Source organism: Amphibalanus amphitrite, unplaced genomic scaffold (assembly GCF_019059575.1).
Source record: "Amphibalanus amphitrite isolate SeventyFive unplaced genomic scaffold, NRLGWU_Aamphi_draft 001200F_arrow, whole genome shotgun sequence".
In the NCBI taxonomy this organism is placed as follows: Eukaryota; Metazoa; Arthropoda; class Thecostraca; order Balanomorpha; family Balanidae; genus Amphibalanus; species Amphibalanus amphitrite.
In genome coordinates, this window is record NW_024882694.1 from 148,841 (window position 1) to 170,032 (window position 21,192).

At 50.4% G+C, this 21,192-nt stretch overlaps 1 protein-coding gene across 1 annotated transcript in view; it reads left to right on the forward strand.

The window, feature by feature from the left end:
- The window catches only part of LOC122371070, a 71,887-nt gene that overhangs the window by 18,194 nt on the left and 32,501 nt on the right, over positions 1-21,192 (forward strand). The window lies entirely within an intron of this gene.

The window sequence follows — 21,192 nt, forward strand, 5'->3', positions numbered from 1 at the left end:
GTGCATTTGACACGTCGGATCAGATCCAGAACAGCCGTCGCGGCCGGCGACGTCATGCAATTGTGCTGTACTGTTTCCTTCAGTGGTCACCGCTCCACCCGGTCCCCGAGCGATCAGCTGACGGTAAACAGCCGACCAGAGTCGCGTGCAGACGGCACCCGTCCGCGGCCGGATCGGGTGGGAACTTTGGCAGCCAGCAGCGTCCTGGTGCAGGACGATTCCCGTTAAAGGTGTGGTCGCTGCCCAGAACACAACACATACGGCTCGATGTCTCCTGTGGAATTTTGTGAATACGTTATGCCGTTGCCATGCGCCGGTGCCCCCAAAGAAGCTCTGTTTTACATCACGCACTTCAATTTGACTATCATGAGATCACAAAACGTGCCGCCAACACCAACCAGTGCTGTTGGGATGTGCAAATTCGCCACGTGCTGAATCCCGGCTCGCTCTGATTGGGCGTGTCATGGATCAGCCCATGAGTCTACTGTCCACCCCAAGACACGAGACGACCCAGCATCGACCGCGCATACATGCATACTGCATACTCTGGGTCGCAATGAGCTTCCCAGAAGCCCGGACAATCATTCGGTCGGTCAAGCCGCATACATCACAGTTGTCCACTGCTTTCTGCTGACGTCTGCTCAGCCATTGAGAAACAGTGGTCACAAGTGAAGTAGGTACCCCGTTCGTACATACACCGATCTGAACGACAGAGGCGGGGAGGGGGTGTGTGAGTGAGACGGCATGAGGCGTCGGCAGTCGGTCATTTCACACACGTGCCACTGCCGCCGGGTTCTCACGTCGTCAACCAGCTCCCACGCCCGAGTCTCGGTCTCGGTTTCACTGGTCCACTTCCGTTACCCAGTCACTGGGCTCAGCCGCCGGCGGCGTATCACATTACAACTGCTGAGTGGAGCTGACCGAAGTGTTGCGGAAATGTCAGAAGGGTGGTAAGATGCTGACAGCGACTGCCGACTGGGCTGAGTTGAGGATGAGACATGCAAACAAAGCGGAAGTAGCAACAGTTGAGGCAGCGTATGTTAGATTCAAATCAAATGGAGCGTAAGTTCTATCATTTTTTTACGTGAAACTGTGATAAGCGATGATAGAGACGAGAGAATAAGCATACGCTTTAAATTGGGTATTAAAACTGTAATTGAGCTTCTTCGACATAAACTTGGATTGATAACGTCTCCAGTCAAGTAGATTGATCTCTTCACGAAATACTGGCTCACTGTGGTCTTTCTTTTCGGTGTCAGACCAGCGTGAGAAAATAGGAAAATAACATTTCACGAAATCAATTTTCATGTTAGTGTGGGATCCCTCCGTCCGAAATGAATATGTTATAAACGGGCTAAGTGACAACCAAACAAACCATTTTTTGTGTTTTGTGAAAACGTCTCTCTTACAAGAACTCTCCCTTACAACAAAAACCAGTCAACAAAATGACAAACAAATGTGCATCACTGAGAAAAGAAGTGCACGAATCGGGGATTTACTTGCACCAGAACAAAATCTGGTGCGTAGAATATACATTTTTACATTTGCGTCGCCCGTGGTGCCTGAGGGACATTTCCATTTGCTACTGCATAAGTCGACTTTCATTTTCTGTCTGCTCCAGCCTTATGCACCGTCCCTTTGTGCATGGATTCACCAACAAATTTGATGAAAAATGGTCATGGTATTGTTCGCCGCGTCCTTCAAAGCTTCTTCCACGAAGTTTCTAGGGTAAAGGCCTGTTCCTGGTGGGAAAAAGGGACGATCACGCGTCAAAACCGGTCGGTTTAGCATCGAAAGGGGAAGATGGTGCCAGGCGCCGACGGCTTCTGTGACCATGGCTGTTGTCAATATGGGCATTTTAGCGTCAGAGCGCTGGACTGGCGTCATCCGGTGGCCATGTAATGATCACGTGATGAGCATGTGATGACAACGTGCTATGTAGTGCTCTATGTCACTGCTTAGTGTCATCGTGATTTAAACGTGACATGGCTGGAACGACCATATTGGTCAGTATAATTTTCATCATCAAAATTCTGCTTTCTGTGGTGCTAATTCCGTTTTATAGCTGGGAGAAAGCAAAGGCATTGAAATTAAAATAGTTAATTTCGATAAACATTTCACTCATTTTAGTACTACTGAACATAACAAACTGATGTTTTATAGCGTCTTCACACGAGCTTTAAATTTTAAAACTGTTTGCATTCAATCACTTTCCAGACAAGTAAAAATGTTTTTGACAGTGCAGTCATTAAAATTAGTGACTTGATCGAAGTAGTTTCAACAATCGTAAGAGCCCAGCTCATTTTATTATGATCAAACAGAGACCTCTGTACAACTCTGTTTATAACATAGACGGTAGGTATGCAGAGGTTTATGGATAAATAAAATCAAACCCACCTAAAGATTAACCCGCGCCCTGATGGGGGGGGCCATTTTGGCCCCCCCTGTGGTTTTCCTTAAATAGCGAGAAAACGGCGGCGCGCAGCGCCGCCAAATTTTGGGTACCTTACCGGACATCAATTTGACACCTTCACACAAAATTTCAAGTCACAGGTCACCTCAGGTCAGGAGTTATTGAGGTCAAACTGAGGTCATGTTCGAGTAAAAATGAGCAAAAAACATGACATCTTGAAACGCACACCAATTCTACAGTTAACAAGCAATTTTAAAGTTCTTCATGTGGTTGTGTAGAAAAAAGGCGGCGCTACAAAACTGCTATCTCGGATTTTCGAAATTTTTGGATTTTGACCCCCAAAAATAAAAAAAATTGATTTTTTTAGAAAAACTCAAAAAATTTCCAAAAAATTTTCGAATTTCGAAAAAACCGGAATATATGTGATAGCCCCTGCGCTCTTCGATATACATACCAAATTTTAGATCGATACCTCTTTTTTTGGCCAAGTTATAGCGAAAAAACTGTTAAAAATTGATGACGTCAAATTTTTGAACTCAATTTTTAGCAATTTTAGACCTCGTAGCGCAAAACGGAGACCACCATTGAACTCCCCGTGACGAGCTGCATCGAATCGATACCCATTTTATGCAAAAATATCAACTTTGAAATTTGACCTAATTGGACCTGACCTTGACCTGACCTTGACCTGACCTTGACCAAAACGTGACCTAAGCTGGCCCTAAAGTCTGTCTGACCCACATAATCGCATTTGTGATGTAAAATGGACCATAAAACATGTATCACACGACACTTTCATATTGTGACCCCCCAGTGACCTGACGTCTGTGACCTGACCTGGTATCAGTGACCTCAAATAGCAAAATATGTGTTTGAAGAACATTTCCCCATCGATGATTTTCAATGAAATGCATTTTACACGATTTTACAACGCATTTCTTGAAATGCCTGTAAACGGTGAAAATTCGACCTTTGACCTGACCTGTGACGTCATCGGTTTGCCCGAGGTCAATGAAATTGGGTCACAAGGTAGTTCCCCGTTGGGGCTATCCAACACCGTCTGGCTGGTGTAGCCAGTAGAAACACTGTAACATACAGATATCTCTTGTATTTCGCCACAAAATCGAGACATATATAGTTTTACATACGAACTTACTTATCTAGTATTGCACACATGTTGGCGAGAACATCGAATGTAATAAACGAATACATATGGTTTTCAATATACACATAGCCAATGCAGTTGTCCAAACAATACAGCAGTTTAAGCGAACGGAACGTTAAAAGGGGGGCGCACAACTTAATCGAAGGCTCTTAGCAATTTAGAGACTGGTAAAAGCGACACCTATTAACAAAACTGTAACTAGCGGTTCACAGCATCTAGCGGCGACCGGCAGAAGCAACATGGGCCTAGCGGTGACCGGCAGAAGTACATGGCTACATCACTCCCCCGCCCTAGTTAAACACCATAAAAAGATGTTTGGCGGCGAGTACGCGACGAACGGCGGAGAGGGGGTGGCGAAGCAGGCGGCGGGTCCGGCGGCACGCGGCGAGCCGGGCGAGAGCCGCCGGGGGCACCTGAGCGGCTGGGTGCAGGCGATGCAGCAGGCGGGCGGTCCACCGAGCTGTCTGTCGCTGTAGTAGGCGTGTCGTTCACCAGGACGTCCGGTGCTGCAGGCGGCGTTGCGGCAGGCATGTTGTCCGTGAAGGCCGGTTTACACCGAGCCAGGGTGACGGTGTCGCGTCGCCCGAGACGGTCGATGGTGGCGGTGTGCTGGTCGCGGGATAGGACACGATAAGGACCGTCATAGACGTATTGGAAAGGAGAGCGATGCGAATCGCGTCGGATGAAGACGTGGGAGCAGGTTTGCATGTCTTGAGAGATGAAGATTTGGCGGGAGCCAGGACGAGGAGGAGTTGGACGGAGCTCCGACATGGCGGCACGGAGACGAGAGGCTAGGGAAGCCGGATCAGAAGAAGTGTCCGACGACATGGGGGAGAGGAAGTCACCAGGAAGTCGGAGACTGCAACCATAGACTAGGTCTGCAGCGGTGCATCCGAGATCCTCCTTGAGGGCCGTGCGCACTCCGAGTAGCACCAGAGGAAGTCGGTCCGACCAGGAGACGGCGTCGTCATCGGTCCGCAGAGCTGACTTCAGTTGGCGGTGGAAGCGCTCTACCATCCCGTTTGCTTCTGGGTGGTAGGCGCAGGTCCGGATCCGAGAGGTGCCGAGAAGCTTGGAGACTTCTGTCCAGAGGCGGGACTCGAACTGGGATCCTCTGTCGGTGGTGATGAGTTCGGGTACTCCGAAGCGGGCGATCCAGCCGCTGACGAGATGCCGAGCCACCGTGACGGCGTCCATGGTGGGCAGAGGAATTGCCTCGGGCCATCGGGTGAAGCGGTCGACGACAGTCAGGAGATAGGAGTTGCCATGGGACGGAGGAAGTGGTCCGACAAGGTCGATGTGGATGTGCAGGAAGCGAGAGTCAGGTGGCTGGAAGCTGCCCATGGGTGGCTTCGTGTGGCGCTGGATCTTGGCACGCTGACAGTGCTGGCAGCTCCGGACGAAGGCACGGATGTCCGCGTTGATGTGGGGCCAGATGAACCTCGATGAGATGAGATGACGCGTAGCGTTGATGCCAGGATGAGACAAGTCGTGGAAGCTCTTGATGATGGAAGGGCGGAGTCTGGCTGGGACTACAGGTCTAGGTGTGGCCGTTGAGGTGTCGCACCAGAGACGTAGATGCGGATGATCAGGGACTGGGAAGTCACGGATGACCAGAGATGAGGATTGTTGCAGCTTCGGCAGGTCAGGATCGTTGGCTTGGTGTAGGGCGATGTCGGCCAAGCTCAGAAGGCCGGGTGAAGGTGTAGCTGCGGCAGAAGCTGGCGCAGACACTGAGCTGATCCGTGAGATGGCGTCAGCTACCGGGTTGAGGTGTCCAGGAACATGTCCGATCTTGCTGGTGTGCTGCAGAATCAGGTCCATGTGACGTTGTTCACGGAGAGAATGGTTGGCGTTGCCGTTGGCCTTGAGAGCAAAGACGAGCGGCTTGTGGTCCGTGAGGATCTCGAAGTCGCGTCCTTCCAGATAGGGCAGGAAATGTCGCACGGCGAGGTACATGGCGAGCAATTCCCGTCCAAAGGTGCTGTAGCGGCGTTGGGTGGGCGTGAACTTGCGCGAGAAGAAGGCGAGAGGCTGAAGAGAACCACCAACTCGCTGGTGGAGCACGGCGCCGGCTGCCGTGCTGCTGGCGTCAGTGCTGAGGCTCAGAGCTGCATCTTTGACGGGATGAGCGAGCTGGGTGACGTCAGCGAGGGCGGCTTTGGCTGCAGAGAAGGCGGCGTCTGCCTCTGGGGTCCACGTGACTGAAGCAGCTCGGTCGTCTGCGGCAGTCAGGCCGTGGAGAGGTGCCAGAAGAGCAGCAGCGTGTGGGATGAAGCGGTGATAGAAGTTGATCATCCCCAGGAACTTCTTGAGGCTCTTCTTTGACTCTGGACGGTCGAAGTTCTTGATCGCGCTGACTCGATCGTCGAGAGGAGTGATGCCTCCGCTGGAGATCTGGTGGCCGAGGTAGGAGATGCTCTCCATGCCGAAGGCGCACTTCGATGGGTTGAGGAGCACACCGTTGCGGGAAAGACGGCTGAAGACCTCTCGGAGGTGTGTGAGATGTTCCGAGATGCTGCTGCTGGCGATGAGGATGTCGTCTACATAGACGAAGGCGAAGTCCAGGCCACGGAGGATGTGATCCATGAACCTTTGGAAGGTCTGGGCGCAGTTCCGGAGACCGTACGGCATACGGAGGAACTCGAAGGCGCCGAAGGGCGTTGTGATCGCTGTCTTGGCGATGTCTTCTGGGGCCATCGGTATCTGGTTGAAGGCCCTGACGAGGTCGAGCCGAGAGTAGATCGATGTCCCAGCGAGGCAGGCAGTGAAGTCGTGAAGATGTGGTAGTGGGTACCGGTCAGGCACTGTGATGCGGTTCAGTGCACGGTAATCACCACAGGGTCTCCAATCTCCAGACGACTTGGGCACCATGTGCAGCGGTGATGCATACCGACTGCTGCTGGGTCGGATGACTCCGAGACTGAGGAGGCGCTGGAACTCTGCCTTGGCAGTGGCGAGTCGAGCTGGATCCAGACGGCGTGGGCGGCAGAAGACCGGAGGGCCGGTAGTCTCGATGTGATGTCGGACTGAGTGCTGTGGCTCCGGATGATGTGACGGCTGGGTGAGGCTGGGGAATTCTCGAAGGAGGTTAAGGAATGCTGGGTTGTCGGTTCCGACGACGGCTGTCAGTCCGGTGGATGGCACTGAAGAGTGGGAAGCAGGTGAAGACAACTCAGTTAGGTGGTCGATGAGACGGCCTCTCTTGGTGTCGACGAGGAGATCATACGAGGAGAGGAAGTCGGCTCCTAGGAGAGGATGGGAGACGTCCGCGATGATGAAGATCCAGTTGAAGTCTCTTCTGAGGCCGAGAGAAAGCGTGAGCATGCGCTGACCATAGGTCTGGATGCTGCTGTTGTTGGCTGCTTGCAGATCCAGTCCGTTGGTTCCGCGAGCACGATCGGTGGGTGTCGCTGGAAGAACACTGTACTCGGCTCCAGTGTCGATGAGGAAGGTGATGCCAGTGTTGTTGTCCTTGAGTCTCAGAAGGCCGCTGGCTGGAGGGACGTCAGGGTTGAGCAGGGCAGGTGCAGACGTCTGTGTCACCTGTCCTACTGCTGGTTTCCCGAGGTCTGAGTTGCGGTTGCAGACCACGAGCACGGTGACTGACATGAGCGCGCGTTGGCACCGAACTTGTGGTGGTACCAGCAGTAGGAAGCACCAGCGCCGGTAGACGTGTTGGTTGCAGGGCTGGGTGACCGGGCAGCAGCAGACAGGTCGCGTGATGGACGGTGGCGAGCGCGGCCGGGGGCACGGGATGCAGACCTCTCTCGGCGGCGTGTCTCGTCCACCAGTGTGGCGACTGATGTTGTGAGGGCCGTGATACCAGTCAGCAGCTGGCTCATCAGGTCTTGGAGGTGGAAGGGTCCTGCAGGAGCAGCAGGTGAGGCTGCAGCAGGCGCAGAAGTCGATACCGCGGCGAGAAGGCCTGAGGTAGGTGCAGCGACGTCCGACTGCTGCGGAAGCTCCAGGAGTCGGTCGGCAGTGCTAGCGATGGTCGCAAGGTCCGTCCCAGGCGGCAGGCACTGGAGGAAGGGCTGAGTCCGAGGCGGAAGAGCATTGAGGAAGATCTGGCGGATGAGCGGGGAATCTTGTGAGTCTTCAGCTTCAGCAAGGTCCAGGAGATGCCGAAGGAATTGGGAAGGACGCCTGTCGCCGAGTTGTTGGCCAGAGAGCAGGCAGCGAAGACGCTGTTCGACTGATTTGCCGAACCGCTGACGGATGGCGTCGGAAAGGATGGTGTAAGGTCGGTCTGGAGGAGGGTTGCGGAGGATGTCGGTGAAGTCGCGCAGGAGGTGGCCAGGAAGGAGAGTAGCGGCGATCCGGAAGCGGCTGAGCTCATCGTCCACAGCTGCCTGAGAGAAGAAGAGGTCGAGCTGGACGAGCCAGATCACGGGGTCCTCCTCGAAGAAGCGCGGCGGCGCGACGTGGCTGCGTGGCGCGGTCGCCACGCGGAGGTAGTCCGGTTGGGCGGCAGCGGCAGCAGCAGCAGCAGCGGCATGCGAGGCGGCGGCGGCGGCTGCACCGGCGCCGGCGGCTGCACCGGTGCCGGCGGCTGCACCGGCGCCGGCAGGCTGGGTCTTCTGGTCCATGGCTGCCGAGAGCAATGGTCGGGAAGATCGGTGGCGGCGACGGCGACACGGCGATCGGCAGGTGCTGCGGTGCAGCTGCAGAGGTAGCCGGACGGTAAGGTGAGCCGATGAAGTAGTTGGATCGTAGTGCAGCAGTAGTAGTCGGCGTTATCCAGTTACACTCAGCACAAAAGAAGGATCCTCGTGAAGACACACCATCCGCCACTTCCTTCCTACACAAAGAGAGCTGGAGGAGATAGCTCAGGGTGCAGGCCAGTGTCGGTGTGCCAGGGAACACGAGGGGATAGCGATCCCATATTGCGTAGAACGCGGGGTCACCAATCTGGCTGGTGTAGCCAGTAGAAACACTGTAACATACAGATATCTCTTGTATTTCGCCACAAAATCGAGACATATATAGTTTTACATACGAACTTACTTATCTAGTATTGCACACATGTTGGCGAGAACATCGAATGTAATAAACGAATACATATGGTTTTCAATATACACATAGCCAATGCAGTTGTCCAAACAATACAGCAGTTTAAGCGAACGGAACGTTAAAAGGGGGGCGCACAACTTAATCGAAGGCTCTTAGCAATTTGGAGACTGGTAAAAGCGACACCTATTAACAAAACTGTAACTAGCGGTTCACAGCATCTAGCGGCGACCGGCAGAAGCAACATGGGCCTAGCGGTGACCGGCAGAAGTACATGGCTACAACCGTTTACCGCTTGTCGCTATGTTGCGTGGTTCTCGAGATCTGAGGGGGGGGGGCCAAAATGGCCCCCCCCCCCATCAGACCGCGTTGCTCGGCAGACCCCATCTGGGCGCGGGTTAACACTTAAAAAAAAAGAAGAAAACAAGTGTAGACGTGCCAACCAGAAATTCGTGGGATGAGGCCATCAATACATTGTTCTTGTTTTTGTTTTGGTTGTTTACTTTTTATCACATGCTTGTAGTCCATCTAACCCGCGCCCTGATGGGGGGGGCCATTTTGGCCCCCCCTGTGGGTTTTCTTAAATAGCGAGAAAGCGGCGCTGCGGCCAAATTTTGGGTACCTTACCGGGCATCAATTTGACACCTTCACACAAAATTTCAAGTCACAGGTCACCTCAGCTCAGGAGTTATTGAGGTCAAACTGAGGTCATTTTCGAGTAAAAATGGGCAAAAAACATGACATCTTGAAACGCTCACCAATTCTACAGTTAACAAGCAATTTTAAAGTTCTTTATGTGGTTGTGTAGCGAAACGACGGCGCTACAAAACTACTATCTCGGATTTTCAAAATTTTGGGATTTGGACCCCCGAAAATAAAAAAGTGATTTTTTCAGAAAAACTCAAAAAATTCCCATTTTTTTCGAATTTCGGAAAAACCGGAATATATGTGATAGTCCCTGCGCTCTTCGATATACATACCAAATTTTAGATCGATACCTCATTTTTTGGCCAAGTTATAGCGAAAAAACTGTTAAAAATTGATGACGTCAAATTTTTTTAACTCAATTTTTAGCAATTCTAGACCTCTTAGCGCAAAACGGAGACCACCATTGAACTCCCCGTGACGAGCTGCATGGAATCGATACCCATTTTATGCAAAAATATCAACTTTGAAAATTGACCTAATTTGACCTGACCTTGACCTGACCTTAACCTGACCTTGACCTGACCTTGACCTGACCTTGACCTGACCTTGACCTGACCTTGACCAAAACGTGACCTAAGCTGGCCCAAAAGTCTGCCTGACCCACACAATTGCATTTGTCATGTAAAATGGACCATAAAACATGTATCACACGACACTTTCATATTGTGACCCCCCAGTGACCTGACCTCTGTGACCTGACCTGGTATCAGTGACCTCAAATAGCAAAATATGTGTTTGAAGAACATTTCCCCATCGATGATTTTCAATGAAATGCATTTTACTCGATTTTGCAACGCATTTCTTGAAATGCCTGTAAACGGTGAAAATTCGACCTTTGACCTGACCTGTGACGTCATCGGTTTGACCGAGGTCAATGAAATTGGGTCACAACTCACAAGGTAGTTCCCCGTTGGGGCTATCTAACGCCGTTTACCGCTTGTCGCTAGGTTGCGTGGTTCTCGAGATCTTAGGGGGGGGGCAAAATGCCCCCCATCAGACCGCGTTGCTCGGCAGACCCCATCAGGGCGCGGGCTAACAGACAATGCGTCTACAACATATGAAAACGATTTATGTCCCTAGGGACGATTTATGATCTATGATTTTCCCCCACTCGGCTTCTTGTATCGATATCCTCTATCCTCTTGAGTCCCGCCAATTAGCCCATGAATGGAGAGCAACGAAACTTTTTTGGCTGAGAGCTTTGGTGCCAATAATGACCAGATTGGTGACATTTCAGCCGTGAAGGTCATCGCGCATGCGCAATGACATGTATACTGGGATATACAAAAATACTCAAAGCCTATAAAATCTGACTGAAATGCAACCCATGAAAACTTCCATACAACCACCAAAGTGTATTTTTTTCGTTTGTTTAGGGCGTACAATGGCTAATAGTATTGACACGTTTAATTATCAACACCGCTCGCCCTTAACTTCCGCTTCTTCTGCCCCTTGCCCACTGCTCTTAGGTCTTTAGTTGCCATTTCCTTTGAAGATATAGAACTTGTAGCACCTGTTGCGAATCGATAAACAGTAGAGGAAGACCTTGCAGCATTATCTGAAGCGACATCTCTAAAAAATCGCCGTATGGTGTGTTTTAGAGAGGTGCTTGCCTATGTCATTGTGCTTAGGGGTCGGATTCTAATTCATCGGGCGATTTATCAAACTTTGAGTGGGGATCTACGGTCATTGAGGTCGCCAACGATTCGAAGAATGTCAACGCTCAACCACAGAGCCACTTGAAGGCATAATGTTGTTTGTGAGCCACAAAAAATGGCTTTAACTAACCCAGCAACCATGTATACTACAGTATACATGACTAGTCCTAGGCACAGTCCGTTGTATACTGACGTTTACATTTCTCCGTCGTGCAGGATCCCGTTGGTCACTCGGGTGTACATTTATTTTTTCAGAGGTCAATTCCTCCCAATAAATGTAGTGCTACTCCTTAAGCACACCTCAAAATTTTTCGGGCCAAGGACATTTGTATACCTTAGTATACATGAACTTTAATTCTTTCTGGAAAAGTTTCAAACACACAATTTTGTTTACAAAACCTGCGAGCAATGATCAACAACGAATGGTTATGTTAGCAAAACAACAGTTTTCGATGAGTCATGCTCTTAAAAAGAAATAACAGGAAAATAATTAGGAGACGTACCTCTATGCTGCGACCGCCTAGATACCGGGAAAATTGTAGCGCTGAGGCGTCAACAAATTCAACTTGAGGATATAAATTCAGCCACCAGGTGGCGGACCATGGCATGAAGAATGCAACGCATGGCCATGAAATAGCCTAGCCATTAGTGAATTCCGTAGAGATCGACTTAAGACGATGTATACCCCAGTATACAAAAAGAACCAAGAGGCTATACACACAAAGGCAGAGGGTGCAGTACAGTTAGGACCGATTTACATGTTCTGACTCAGCCAGCCCGGTGAAAGTAACCGGGCAGAACTCAGGAAAACGAAGTCACAGTCGCGTGCGGCCATCGCGCAGAGCCTGATGGCAGGACCCAGGATCCAGACGGTATCCGTGGGTATCCACCTGCTCACTGGTATTATCCGGTTTTGGTATACATTCTCAGTGGCATGACGACAAGAGGTGGATGAGCAACGTCGGCCCGTAATATTTTAATTCGTCCACTTAGACTTTAGCGTGTGTCAAGCTTGTAAAATCACGGGCATGTGCTTTTTTAGGGCTCACCTCATTTGCTGAACTGTTGGGAGGAGGGGAGGGGGGTATTAGAGCCTATTTTCAGCTATTTGCATCCTCTAGTTACCATACATTATTCATTTCCTGTTTACAACGCTGTTATATGCTAGATAGCTGATACAACTCCAAGGGCAATCAAAACGTAGGCGAACGTAAAAGTTGACGTATAAAAAATACGTTATGTCGTATTTTCAGTATATCTTTTGTCAATCAGGAACATAATTGTGCCTATAGTAATGCATAAATGGGAACTGCGCGACGGTATATGACCAACGCAAGAGTTTCTCCTTGTTTTGTCAAGGGACATAATGGACAAACATCAGACCTCTGAATAGAGTTTGCCTGCATTTACCACTGCAATGTCGGTGGAGAATCCCACTGACAACGCCTCTCAGATCAAGTGGGATGGATATTTCCGTGTTTACAGTTTGACGGCTGGACAGACGCCGCTGTCGCCGCCTCTATGGCTGTGGCTCAAACGATTCAGATGCAACTTTTGGCGACCTAAAACAGCGCTCAACTTCCGTGCTTGTCTGTCATTTCCATTCCCTTCGATAACTTTCAATTAGCCACTAGCCGAAATGCATTGTCGGACACAAGTCTACACCGAAGTTCGCTCGTAACCTCGTCCGCCGTCGTAGTCAACTTGCCTCACAGTTGCATCGGCAGCGAACTATAGCGCCGTCGAACATGGCATATCAAGCGGTCTATTTTCTGTTCCGCCCGGACAAGTTGGGGCCGACTCAGACCCGGCCGGACGCCGGCAATGAAGAGCGGGTGACGAGTTTATTGGTGCCGTCAGCAAAAGAAGTCTCGCTACATCCCCGTGTCAGCAGGCAGAGAGCAGAGCTGTTCAGGGGGACTCAAACTGCAGGTGAATAACGCAAAACGAACTGGCTAATGCCAAAAAGGATTGATAGAAAGAAATGATCGATAATGATGAATTCAGATAACAAAATATTACAGCGTCAAGGTAAGGTAGCGCCAAAATATGTTTCTGATATAAATTCATTCTTCTAGCTGTTACGGTAATCATTCCTAATACGATTCCAAAAACCTGAATTAGGTGGAGACTCGTTATGATCAATGCATGGAGCGCATGGATGTGTATGGCATGTCTTTAATTATATTGATTTGTGGTACTTGCTGCTACTTAACCCGCGCCCTGGTGGGGTCTGTTTATAACGCGACCTGGTGGGGGGGGGGGCTATTTTTTGCCCCCCCTCGTATCTCCGAAACTACTGGACGGATCCGCAAAATTCAAACGGCGTTCGAAAGGCCTGTCAAATTTGTCGAAGGAAACCAAATTTAATTGACCTCGGGGTCACCGATGACGTCACAGGTCAGGTCAAAGATGAAATGTTTCACCGTTCACGGGTCATCTAGGGAATGCGCTATAACACCGAAGAAAACGCATTTTGTCGAGAATCAGCGATAGGGCGTCAGTTGCCTAGTACATATATTGCTATAAGAGGTCACTGACATTACCAGGTCAGGTCACAGGTCAGGTCACAAGGGTCACAGGTCAGGTCACATGAACCTAACTTTAGGTACTAAGGTTGTGCGATGCATGTTTTATGGCCAATTTTTCATTTCCAACTCAATGGTGCTGGTTATAAGACTATCAGGTACGGCTTAGGTCACTTTCTGGTGGAGGTCAGGTCAAGGTCAGGTCAAAAAAGGTCAAATTTCAAAGTTGATATTTTTGCATAAAATGGGTATTGATTCGATGCAGCTCGTCACGGGGAGTCTAATGGTGGTCTTTGTTTTGCGCTACAAGGTCTAGAATTGCTAAAAATTGAGTTTGAAAATTTGACGTCATCAATTTTGAACAGTTTTTTCGCTGTAACTTGGCCAAAAAAAGAGGTATCGATCTCAAATTTGGTATGTAGATAGAAGGCGGTAAGGACTATCACATATATTCCGGTTTTTTTCGAAATTCAAAAAACTTTTTGGATTTTTTGGCTATTATAATCAAAAAATCTATTTTTTGATTTTTGGGGGTCAAAATCCAAAAATTTTAAAAATCCGAGATAGCAGTTTTGTAGCCCTGTCAATTCTACAGCTTTTATGTCTGTATCGTTTTTCTGTATTTGCAAAACTATAGGCCTGACAGCTCTTCCCGCGAAACCCTTTTTTGGGTCGAAAACGGCAGAACATGACGTCACTCTGACGTCATTTCTGGCCAATCTATCATAGCCTTTGGAAAAATTTTTGGTCACAATGTGTAAAATTGACGTCCGGGAGGGTACTGAAAGTTTGGTGACGATCGGCGCAGCGGTTCTGGAGATATATCGAAAAGTCTGGAGGGGGGGCAAAAAATAGCCCCCCCACCAGGGCGCGGGTTAACTTGCAGCTGAAACCAACAATATGAAATAGACTCTGTCTGGACCATGCTTCGTGAACAATATATTAGTGGGTACCACCCACCAAACATCGTCATTCACTTTGGCCGGCTCATGACGCGGGGATACATTTTCCTCTACTGATTGACAAGTCTGCAACAGAGGATTTAGTATCGGCTGGGCAATATACTTCACAAGGCCAGGCTTTTAGTGTATAAAGTCAAAATATCATATATGAGCAATGATGGGCGGCGTCAAACACACTGGTGGATGTGTGTGTGGGGGCGATAACGAGCGTGTGGAAGGAGCGCGGTCCTCGCAAAGCTGTCAGTCTCCCCGCTCGAGCGGGGGTGGGGCGGACGCGGGGGCGGCTCGGACGATACTGGCCCGTCGATATCCGCCTGGGCAGCCCCTGTGAACCGCCCCGAAGCTGCCACATCGTCGGCTCATACCCAGTGTTCCCAGTGCACCAGCCACACTGAATTAATTCCAGTCGCGAGAGCTCGATTGATGTGTCGGCTTCAATCAGCCTCCGGGCAGTGTTTTTGGGACGCCCGTGGCATTCAGGTTCTTGATGTTGAATTAATTGCCTCAACATGTATTGCGAATAACAATTTTTGGTGCCTCCCAGTTCCAAGAAGCTTCCGCCATCGAGACCGAGTATTTATTTGTAGCAATAGATCCTGTTCAGGAGCGGGTTTAATTGGCCTGTTCAAGCTTGAGTTCGACGCCTTTCCACTTGGTGTGGCTCGGTCGTAATCTAATCAGGCTCGATTGTGCCGCGCTTCTATCTGTTTTTGGCGCGTGGTGCTCGGCAGTGTCCTGCGCCTGAGAATGGGCCCCCGGCACGCCACCGAGACGGAACTGCAGAGCGTCGGCGGCCGAACCGGGCGCGCCGCGAGCGGCGCACCGGCCCCACTCCGAGCTCGGAGCTCGCCGTTTGGCCGCTCAGTCGGATATACAGGAGTGCTGTCAAACGCAGTGAACCATTTTTAACCGGCGATTACGGAACGCCGGTAGGGCAGAGATTCTGCCTTTCAGACGAATAATAGTGCGATTCGCATGCGTATGCTTGTGTGTTGAGCAGCGTTCAAGCAGGAGCTGAATTTGGTTGTGGAACTGATGTGTGCTGAATTTAAATACAATATAGTTAGAAACATTTCACTACAAGTATTTATCTAATCTATACCAACTTACTTTTTAAACAAGTAAGATTAAGATTTAAGATTTTAAACAATCTTACAAATATAAGCTTTACCAAATCTTACGCTTTGCTTCGCAGTCTCTCAGCCGAGGCTGGCATCGGTGCGACACCTTCGTAATTTATGGATATTTTTCTTAGTATACTCAATAACGCTGCATTAATCTAGCTTGCATGCAATGTTTTCTGATCTGGAACATAGCATGCCTTCCTACTCTGTGCTAAGAAACAAAGCTGCATTTTATTGGCTTCAGCGTAGTTGTGAGCTGCAAGTGGCTCTCAGTTTTAGTTATATAGTTAATTGGATGGTGCTTCTGTAACCATCAACTTTCTTGTGATTACAAACTTAACCTTTGATAATTTAAATGAAGATTGCGATGTTGTGCGTGAGGGCGACTTAACGAAGCAAAGCATTTCTGAGTAAAACTCTCAGTTGTGACCAAGGCCTCGTCTAACATGTTAACTGGGGGGGCCAAACCCCCGCAGTCACCTGCCTGGCCCCCCCAGTCAGGGCAAAAAGTCACTACTGGGGGGGCCGGCAATAGCGAAAGAGCAAACGAATTTTTACTGCAAGGTGTCAGTGCACATCAAAACAAACGCGTAAACGACACATGGATGCAATGTGAGCACATTGACCCGATTACCTAGGGTTGTTATCAAGTGTTTATTTTGCTTACCTGAACCTTTTTTTCGCTCAGCAATACGTTACATTTTGTCTTTTCAGGTGGCCCAACTCCGTGTCCTGGATATTCTTTTTTATAAATTAAGTCCGAACCTTTTGAATGGAAGGATTCACAAGGACAGAGTCCCCGCTAAGCAGAGCTTGTTGCGTTGGCCCTGCCCTCTACCCTTCGATCGCGCAATTCCTGATCTATGACAGCATTTAGAGCCCAAAGTTTAACGTATATGCACATTGCCGCGCACGGCCGGTCCCCTCACTGACTTCGACTGGCTGCAGCCCGCTACCAACCGCAACTATACTCGCCAGGAGGCTCATAAACATCGAGCGACTCCGTCGCGCTTCGAACCCGGACTGTTATAACCGGGACGCGTGCCCTCACCACGAGCCACGAGGGGTCCAACGCTCTACCGGCAAAAATTCTCTTTTTTTGCCTAGTCTCTCCTATCAATCACGTATCAAACAACGTATCAAATTCTCCTATTAATCTGTTGTTTCTGTCCTCGGGGCGTCAATCTGTTTTTGCCTATCATCGTATTCGTCCTCACTATGCAGCGTCCAACTTCTGGCTGGACGGTCACCGGTGTGCGGCTAGAGTCAAGCTCCTAATCATAATGAAGCAGGTTCCCGTTCCGGGTGGTCGTACATAGGCGCAGATTGGTGGTCTGTCTGTGGGGACGGGAACTGACAGCTCTGGGTTATCTAAAGAGGTCGGCATTGAGTCCCGGCACCGGTCCGTGCTTTCCATCCTCAGGACAGTCAAATCATTCTCCTCCACGCCGCAACCCCCTGCTCCGGGCGGGACGGGCAACTCTAACCCACACGGGAACGGCTCCACTGGAGCTAGCCCGCAGCCGGGTGCAGTGAGCGCCAGTGGGCTGGGCGGCCTGTCCGACTGGGCAGGTTCAGCCCAGGTGACTCACTGGGGTGCCTGCCCAGACCAATGTCTGTCCTTAATTCCTATCATCCTTCCGGCTCTGAAATGGTCTCGTCAGACCGAAAGCGCCTAACCCAACAAAACAAAACAAAAATGGAGTGCCGGAGGGCAAATCCCAGTCACTTAGGGTCCCAACGGGCCTCAAATTGCGCTACTACACGGCCACGGGGCCCCGATTGTCTCACATTATAGCCTCTGACGACCTTAAGGTTGTGTCGGAGATCTACGGCGATTATCCACCTGAATCCACCTGAGAAGCCCTCAGTAGTCAGTCTCCAAGTTGATACACAGGCAATACACTGGTCTGAGGGGGCCCTACGTGGGAGAGTACGGTCTCTACTTAGAATGATCTTTAAAGCCTGGTATCGGTATGGATCATATAAAACCAGTGTGGGCTACCATATGTAGAGGCCGACGTGGGTCCAGAAGCTGGAATTAACCCTCAGAGTTCGGTACCGAGCGCTCAGAATCGGCGGAGCCCATCAGAAACCGATGTGGTTCGCAAAAGAAATTATGCGTGCGGGCCATCGACATGAGGCTCGTCATGAAAATTCCTTAGACGAGGCACTGCCATGCCACTCGAACAAACGCTCAACACCGAGAAGTGTGATTATTACTGTCTAATTGGGCAATGTGAGGAGACTACAAACTAATATAATAGCATTGGTCGGATCGTCTACTATTTTTTTTCTTAGTTAAGAAAAAAATCATGGTATCAGGGCTGTGATGAAAAATAAGGGGTCGAAATCCGGTGAGAAAACAGGATTTGGGGGTACCCTAGGTTTGGCTGGGTTGTCTCTGGCCCCCCCCAGTGAAAATTCCTTAGACGAGGCCCTGGTTGTGACCTGTGGCTTAAAATATGTACACGTGGGGACCTCGACGGTCGGGCATCGGCCTGACGATCAATTTCACACGGGCATCAGAAACCTTAGGGTGTGCCATGTTCAACCCCATCAGCCTGAGTTGCCCTGAGGCCACTCAGGCCTTCCAGAGAGGTCGCCCAACTGCACTCTGCAACTTTAGATGGTGCATTTGCGATAGAATCGGCCGAGTTTTCACCATCGAATTATACCGAGAAAACGATGCGCAGGACACTTCCCTGAAGTGGCTAAAATGGTCTCAGTTTGAGAGGCCAGCTACAACTCAAAGTCCATCACTACATGATAAATTGCCGCTTGTGGCTAAAATCACAAAGATATAACGCTTGGTATTCATGGCAGGCTGGACAGACATGTGCAGTTGTGCTCTATACTTGATCTCGCAAAAGTTGGGTTACATTTCGTGCTTTGTGTGCGTGTGGGCTGTATGTGCGTGCCCTGATGGGCTACTTTGCTCATGCGAGGTCAGTCTCCTGCCCAGCTGACTACACGTATTTTTCCTGGGCGGGTCGTTAACCCGGCTCTGCTCGAATCTGGACAGTACAAGGTCGTCGATTCGCGCCTAGTTCTGGTTTCAGCTACAGTGCAGCTTGAATGTAACACACCAAATACAGTATTGGTATAATTTCTCACATTGGCATTATATCATTCGCATACGTGTCTGAGTGCAGAGAGCAGAGTGGTTGATGAAAGCGATGCCGATTTGACACGTAAGGCATTGCATAGTTTTTTTTTATTGCTCCTCTTTCGAGGCTCTTTGTTTGTCGTCCCTAGACAAGATGTTTTATCCTGTGCATGGCTTTCATTTTTTTTGTGCCATTTATTCCCTTTTAGATCATGTTTTTCCACCAATACGGCGAATTATGGCTTTCCTAATCACGATAAGATTCACTGTGCCACGCAATTCTTATGAAGACGCTACTTCATTTGGTCACGTCACGAGCACAGCGTTATGTAATTGTTTTCTTTTTTCTCCAAATTACCTCACGCGGTGCTGTCACGATAGAATCATCGCCAGAGCTGGGCGTCCCACAGCGTGCTGTCGGCGCCTCGTGCCGTAAACTGCCGAGCCATTGCCTGGTGACAGTGCCTCCAGGCGGGACGGACATCTGGCGAACGTGACCCGTCTGCCCGCCGCTCCGTCCACCACCTGAGGCGCCTGTGTGACACTTTGGGGACGCTCCGGCTCGTGTGTGGTCAGAATGCGGTGTTATATCTGAGGCAGGCAGTTACACCGTGTCGTGGTGATGGCTGGTGCTCCGAGCGATATGCTCCGAGCACATCGTTCTACCTCGTGAAACAGGTCGCGCCCGTGAGGCTCCACGAATGGATGCATGTGCCGCTGACCTGAGTTATGGACGAAACACGGCTGACTCCCTTACGGATATCTTCCCTAGATGGACTGGCTTTTAGTTTGCAAAAACGCACGCTGACTACGCATAAAAAGACATCCTACGACGTGCACCGTGCACCACGCCGTGCACAGTCCGTGCACCACGCCGTGCACAGTCTGTGCACGGCGCCGTGCACAGTCTGAGCACCGTTACCGATCACCGCCTTAGCGAACAGCGTATTAGCATGTCGGTTAATGTCACTGCCCAAACTGGTCACGGACCCACGCAGCGAGCGCGTGATGACCTGCGTTACTGCGTACGTGGAACCGTCCTCGGTGGTCAAACTGAGGAGACCGCAGGTATCGGAATTAGTGACAAGGAGTGTTCGATTTTCTAAGAAGGTCGTGTGAAATATACGGTGGGGGGTTGAATGTGGAACTGACACTTCAAGGTGTCGGTTCCATATTCTCCTGGTTCGCGGTCCACCGTACACCGTCCACCGTCCACCGCCCACTGCCGTCCACTGTCGTCCACCGTCCCCATCCACCGTCCCATCCACCGTCCACCATCCCCGTCCACCGTCCACCGCACGCCGCAATCCACTGTCTACTGTCCACCACTCTCCACCGCCTACCCTGCACGCTCCATATCGTCCCCCGTCCACCGCCCTCACACAGTACACCGTGTGACACTGTCTGACACTGCCCTCGGCTGTCACCGAGCCCGTCGGCCATCGGGGGCGACGCTGATGTCACTATCGAGCTCGACGGCGCTCTGATGGCCGCTATATGGCGCCGTGAACGAGCCGGGCCGCTGGCCGGCCGTCCCCGCCGCCCCGATGGCGAGGGAACCGCGACCGCCGCCGGACGATAGCGGAGCTTTGTAGCGGCGCCCGGCAGATAGGCCGGCGCCTATGGCGGGGAGATGGCCCCCGTGGGCTGCCACCGCTGTGCGGTGCCCCCGACAATGGCAGCGGAGCGGTTATCAGAGGGGTTTCATTCAGTTGTCAGCTCTACTCAGGCTTGTTGACAAGCATCGGTGCCGGTCAGTAAACCTAATCAAGACGCTCTATATCCGCGTCCACTATAATTCGTTTTATAAATATAAGGTGACAACTCCTTCCAACAGCCCGAAACACAGCCTCGTATTTGCAGTGGCACGACCCAGCAGCGCACTATTTCAAGCGTTAAATTCAAATGTGCTGGGACCGGTGCTCATACACAATGTGGCGACTTTCAGCGCGCCTGCCTAAAGCCATTGGAGACTCCCACCTCCTCGCGTTTCGCCATTCACTGGCGACAGTGACGACGCCCATTTCAATGTCGGCACACCGACAAAATAGCCACCACGCCGGATCCCAATTTCGGCGTCTCCCAAGGGATTGCAAACAATCGCTCGGAAAGCGTTAGCCTAGATGAAAGGAATCGTGCGGACCTTGATGTTCTGTCTCGGAAAACCTTAAACACTCGCCTTCATCACTAAACGACGATTAACTCTGAACGTTTTTTTAATAAAAATCGGCTTATAGGCAGTTTTGTAAGGGATATACGCCCATCAGAGTTTTTCGTTCAATGATGAATTTAATCTGTTAAATTATATAATTTTTATTCAGCTTCTAAAAAAACGCACATTTATCATCTCACTCTCATTTTATCTCGCTGTCTCTCTCTCTCTCTCTCTCTCTCTCTCTCTCTCTCTCTCTCTCTCTCTCTCTCTCTCTCTCTCTCTCTCTCTCTCTCTCTCTCTCTCTCTCTCTCTCTCTCTCTCTCTCTCTCTCTCTCTCTCTCTCTCTCTCTCTCTCTC